At 44.0% G+C, this 6,158-nt stretch overlaps 1 pseudogene; it reads right to left on the bottom strand.

Annotated features, from left to right (window-relative positions):
* Positions 1 to 4,560: 4,560 nt before the first annotated feature.
* LOC134930071 (5S ribosomal RNA) lies at positions 4,561 to 4,679 on the bottom strand (annotated as a pseudogene).
* Between the last annotated feature and the right edge of the window lie 1,479 nt (positions 4,680 to 6,158).

Below are 6,158 nucleotides of genomic sequence, written 5' to 3'. Positions count from 1 at the left end.
AGTGTTGAAGCACAAGAGACTGCAGGACTGCTGAAGAAGCGTGAGGGATTATGCACAGGTAATTCTGCAGTGAAGATACTGGGAGAGCTGAGAAACCAGAAACTAGGAACTGATTACTGCACCGTCAAAATACAACTGGAACGCTGAAGACATCCAGGAGCCGTAGATCCTCTGACCACTCAGAGTTAGAAGAAGTCCAGGCAAGAGAGGGAGTGTCCAGGAGCCATCTAAACAGCCCATCTCTAGAATGCTAAACCAGGATTGGGTGGTGCCACTCAGCTGACTACAGGTCTAGAGATGGGATTGGTCTGTCTCAAAAAGGAAGATAATCCAAGATGGTGGTGCCTATGCACTTGCACTACCATGTGGGACACTGAATCACACCACTGACTGATACTGGAAGGAGGGAGCTGCAATTTGGCCAACTCTGTTGCTGAAGGAGGAGCTACCAGTGACCATCCAGACCTGGTAAGTAGGGACATTAACCGCGTTAAAACAATGTGCAGAGTAAACTTCACCTAATTTATTGGCCCATAAAATTAGGAATATCTACAGCTTGCCTTCTAGTACCCGAATTTTCCACAGGCTTTTCTTCTGTTCTTTCTTCAGTTCTGCAATAACAAGGGCACATGAAGGTGTAGATTACTTTATTATATAGGAAGCTACATGGTCCAAAAATAAAAGATATGCAGGCTCATTAAAGAACATAGTTTTCTCCACTATACCAGACTGAGGCAAGGTAATATAAATCCACTGCTGGGATCAGTAGTGTGGGCGTCCGATGTATTTCGTATTGGAGACTTCATCAAAGGGGAGTTTATAAGAGCTAATTTATTGGTGTGTGTGTGTCTGCTTCATGCCTTGTTAATCACTAGACCACACCAAAATCCACTGCACTGCAGTGGGGGAGTGTCGAAGCCAGAGACTGTGTCTTCCAACTGGATGACGTGCGCACGCGGCCCTCATCTGCACTATGCTGGGGAGGTTGGGGGCTACCCAGCTGTTCCCAGAGTGCTGGGTATGCCAGGAACAAGACATGATGCGCAGTCATGACCCCAAACTATGTGCACTTCATGAGGCCATGCCCCACTTTTTTTTAAGTGGGCACACAAATGGGCCAACACCATACTACTCAATGTTAGGAGATATGCTTATATATATCTGGCACAAATGCTCTTGAATTGGATGTATCTTGTGATGCATCCGGCTAAACATACACATGCATCTGTTCATATGTCCATGCGGTGTGCAATGTGTCAACCTCTGAACAGGCCCAATAATGCCCAGGTTAACTCAATATAGGTTCTCCAGTAGCATCACATGCCGGGTGCCGGGGGGGAAGGGTGATACCAAAGCCGGCTCATCTGCAGTGACAGGAGCAGAGTGCACCCTGCAGCACTCTGCTCCTGTCTTTCCTGAAGAGCCGACACCGCACTCAGCCCAGTCTCCGGGGGCAGCCAGCATCTCCGGGGATGATGGACACACCCCCGGAGTGAAGAAATGGAGACTCCAATGAGGCCATGCCCCCCTTTGTTAGGCCACACACCCTTTTCTGGTGGCCACCAGAGGCGTAGGGGGAGCAGTGCGCACCGGGTGTCGCCACACCTGGTGACGCCTCTGAGGTTCTCCTAAACTTTTGCTCCTGTATGGACAAGTCCTTGTTAATGCAGTTATATCCTGTAATTTACCATTCAAGCATCAACACAGATACAATCGTGTATAAAGGGATGACTTAATTATAAATTAATAAAATATCATGAAGCGAGTCTCAGGCCTTTTAAGACATGATTTCCTGCTTATAGAATTACTGTATGAATCTTTTGGGAATTTTAACTCTGGCTTTTGTTTAGTATAGTGCTTAAACTTTACATACACTACTCAATAGGTGTTTATTTAATTGGTCCCATTATTAGGGATTGAGTTTCTTATGTGCTAGTTGTACATTGTGTTAGCTGAAATCCAATAGCCAATAGAGCTGATTGCAAACAGAGTCAGTATTCTGAAGCAACTCCTGAAAACATATTAGTAATAGATATTCATATGTATGCCAGGTGGCCACACATGGGTGTAGGCAGTAGTAAGCTAGGTCAGTATACAAGTTTAGCAGATGCCTCAAGAGGAACAGGTTTATGTAACAAGAGCTGAGTAAACAACTCAAACAATACTCAAGGCATTAATCAGACAGAGCATATTTATAGGCCCAACCAGGAAACAGGATCCAAGATGGGTTCTTCCAAGACACTAATGTCCATCTTGGACAAGGGCAAGTTTGAAAATAAGTTTTAGATACAATAGTGACCTCTAGTGGCTGGAGGTGAAATTGTCAGAGATTATTCCTAACACACTGATAGAATAAAAGAGTAGAAAAACTAATTATTATACATTCATCTCTCAGATATTTCACAGCCACCGGTACACAATTTTACACAATTTTATATTGAGGCTGATTCCAGATTTAGGCAATAGTAATTATGTAAATCTTATGGCATCTGCTCCCAGAGAATTCCAAGTCGTGGCTTTAGCAAGAGTTGTCTGTGAATGTTAGCCCTTGAGCTGCAAACATACTGCACTGAAAAAAGTACCATCCTTAAAAGATTATTAGGTATAGAAGATGCCAAAAGAAAGCACCACAGTATCTGTCTGAAAATCTGTATAAAATTTGCTTACCTAGAATGAAAAATAAAAATGTTATTCTTAGCTGAACCTCTTACTACATGTTAATTTGTCTTTCTTCGTCCATTCAAAACTTTAATTTAGCATTTTGATGATATTAACCTTTATTGTTTATGTTCTACAATTTCAAAGCAAAAAGGAAAACAATGGTATGGGTATCTTTATTCAGTGAAAGTAGAAAATATTTTGGCAATACCTGAAGATTTTGTCCACTGTGTTTACAAGGGACTACATGGCAATAAAGTATTCATAAACCCAGTGGCGTGTATATAATGGGTGCAGTGTGTGCAGTGCACACGGGCCCCTGAGGTACAGGGGGGGGGGGCCCAAACCGCACACCCTGAACCCATTTTTGATATACATCTCCAGAGGCCCCACCTGCGGCAGCATTTCTCTACAAATGTTCGGTAAATGGCGCAGTGGTCAATTTTCCAAAGATTTGCGCATACGCTGTAAGGAAATCTCTGGGAAAATGGATGCTGCACCATTTTCCCAGAGATTTGCACTTGCGCAATAGAGTCTGTGCCCCTCTACTGCCCAGACTTTATTGTGCTGACGGCCGCCGGCTACAGAGGAGAGGGCAAATGCAGCAAAGAAAGAAAAAGTATGACTCTTGTTGGGGTGCACTCTTATTGTATCTTAGTGTCTACTGATTAGTGATGTGTCTAAGAAATAATAAATTCTTTATTTCTACTCTTAAAATAAATGGGAACTCAGCACAAAACAAAACTTAGTAATTTGTTTGTAAACCCCGCCCATTGCAAACAGGAAATGGGTGTGGTTTATGTCACCTTTAAATACCTGGTCCTCCATGCACTCTATACACCTTGATAAAGACCATACTGGTTGAAACGCGTTGGTGTTTCCTGCGGCCCAGAACTCGGTGAAGGTAAAAGCTTAATAGGGGAAGCTTCTGTATTACCCCTATATGCCTATTATTGTGCCTTCCACCGAAGGTCACTTAGGGTACGCATGCTAAGTCTTTTCATTGTAAACGTGTTTAAATAAACTTTTATAAGTCTGCACTATGATTCCCCAATATTTGTCTTTCATGTATCACTGCTTGAGGACAGAGACAAAGAATTGAAAAACGGTTGGGTTGACTGAATTCAAGTTTTATCACGTTTACTGTTTGGTTGGAGGATCCAGGACGAGGCCAGATAAGAGAATCTACATTTGACTGTTATAATTAATTTTATTGGGACATTGCTTCAAACTATTGGCCTGATCTTCTATATTCAAAGGAGATCAGCAAAAGGATTGACTGTTGTATCTATATATATTTTTTTGAACTTTAACTGTCTCTGAAATTGATCCACTGAGACTGTTCTTTCATACCCATTCTGAACGCTAAACCTAGATGGGTTTTTTCATTTACTGACATCTAATAGAGTGTCTTATACCCTTGATCAGTGCGCAGGAATTGTTTTTTGTGTTTATATTGTGTCTTAGTGATTGGTGCAAGTCACGTTTAATTTCTGCAGCCAGACTTTAAGCAAGGAGCGCAGGTGATTATTCATTTTTTGCATTCAAGTTTATCATAAGTGAATGTTGACATTACAACAAAGGAAAATAGCATTCCCTAAAAAAATGGAATGTTCAGATCTTAATTATGCTTTGATAAATGCATATAGGAAGATAGCTACATACCATGCTGCTTCCGTCTGCCAAAGATCTGTACAAACTGTGTTTGTATTAATAAAGCCCTGAATAGGGTTGATTTCAAGAGAGGGAACATCCCCAGACTGAGATCTAACCCTAATGATTTGAGTCTGTCTTGGAGAAATTGCAATCGATGGACAAGGGTGGGATCTTATCACTGAAAATAGTGAGAATAAGTAGAAGTGGTGATCCTGCTGTTAGTGTTATCCCACAGGGAATGTGGTCTTCCTACTGCACTGGGTATTCCCTAGCGGTCGCCCTTCTAGGTACTGACCTAGCCCACCTCCGTTTAGCTTCCAAGATCGGACGAGATTGGGCATGAGCGTAGGGGTATGGTCGTAGGAGGACTTGCCCTGTGCCACTAGTCAGTGGCGTCATGAGGTGGGTGCGGAAGGTGCGGCCCGCACCCGGGTGTCACCCTTCAATAGGGTGACACCAAAGCGAGCCGCACACTCACACGCACGCACCCCCATCCCCTGACTGACAAAGACAAAGTATGGTCCACGGCTATGGCCACACCCGCTCCTCCCAGGCCCCGCCTCCTAAAGCCCGACATTCTCACCTGTCAGTGAGATCAGCAGGCAGCAGCCACAGAGCCGTGCAGGCAGTGCTCTGGCCGCCCCTCCCCTCTTCTCCAGAGTCCACTCGGGTCCTGACTGAGCCAGACAGTGAGACACACAAGCTCCGCCTCCCACACTATCCTACAGGAGGAAGGAGCTGCTGCTGCTGATATTGATGCATGATGCCAGGTAACTTCTGTAAATGCTCCACGATGAGCAGAATCGATTTATGAAATGTATGTGTGTGTGTGTGCGTGTGCGTGTGCGTGTGTGTGTGTCTGTATGGGGGTGAATGTGTTAATGGGCATTGGGATGTACAAATTGTTGGTTTGAGTGCTAGGTGGGGGAGCTAATTGGGGCTGTGTGAGTTTAGTATGAGTGCTGTGTAGTACGGCTGCTGTGTGAGAGTAGTATGGGTGCTGTGTGAGCATAGTATGGGTACTGTATGAGAGTAGTATGGGTACTGTGTGAGCGTAGTATGGGTGCTGTGTAGTATGGGTGCTGTGTGAGTGTAGTATGGGTGCTGTGTGAGTGTAGTATGGGTGCTGTGTAGTATGGGTGCTGTGTGAGAGTGGTATGGGTGTCGTGTGAGTGCAGTATGCCCTTGATGAAGTGGCTCCAGCTACCCATCACACTCCACGTAGGCCTAGATGTCAACCATGGCACTCCAAATTAACAAGACAACTACAAAAACTCACACGAAAACTTGAACGTCAGTGGCGTAAATCTCGGATTTCAAGTGACTTCCTCACATATAAGACTGTCTACCATTCTTATAAAAATGCCCCGGACACTGCCAAACAAACATATTTCCAAAATCTTATCTCTGCTCAAGCCTCTGACCCCAAACGACTCTTTAATACATTTAAATCACTTCTGAATCCTCCCACACCTACCCCACCCGCCACTATCAAGGCACAGGATCTTGCTTCCTACTTCAAGGAGAAGATTGATAAGATCCGAGATGAAATGGTATGCTCTTCGGCAGCCAGTGACCTGCTCCGTTCTTTACCTGAACCCTCTGGCACTCTTTCTTCATTTGATCCCACAAATGAAGATAAAGTATCATCACACTTCTCATCCTGCTTCTCTACTACCTCTCCTCTTGATCCTTTACCCTCACAAATAAGTAAAGCTCTGTCTCTGGTGCTCATCCCTACCTTAACTAACATCTGTAATCTCTCTCTCTCTCTCTACTGGTATTTTTCCTTCACTCTTCAAGCATGCAGTGATTACTCCCATTTAAAAAAACAAAATTCTGAC

Source organism: Pseudophryne corroboree, chromosome 5, assembly GCF_028390025.1.
Source record: "Pseudophryne corroboree isolate aPseCor3 chromosome 5, aPseCor3.hap2, whole genome shotgun sequence".
In the NCBI taxonomy this organism is placed as follows: domain Eukaryota; kingdom Metazoa; phylum Chordata; class Amphibia; order Anura; family Myobatrachidae; genus Pseudophryne; species Pseudophryne corroboree.
The sequence above is the reverse complement of the archived record's forward strand: the minus strand, read 5'-3'. Positions and strand labels throughout refer to the sequence as shown.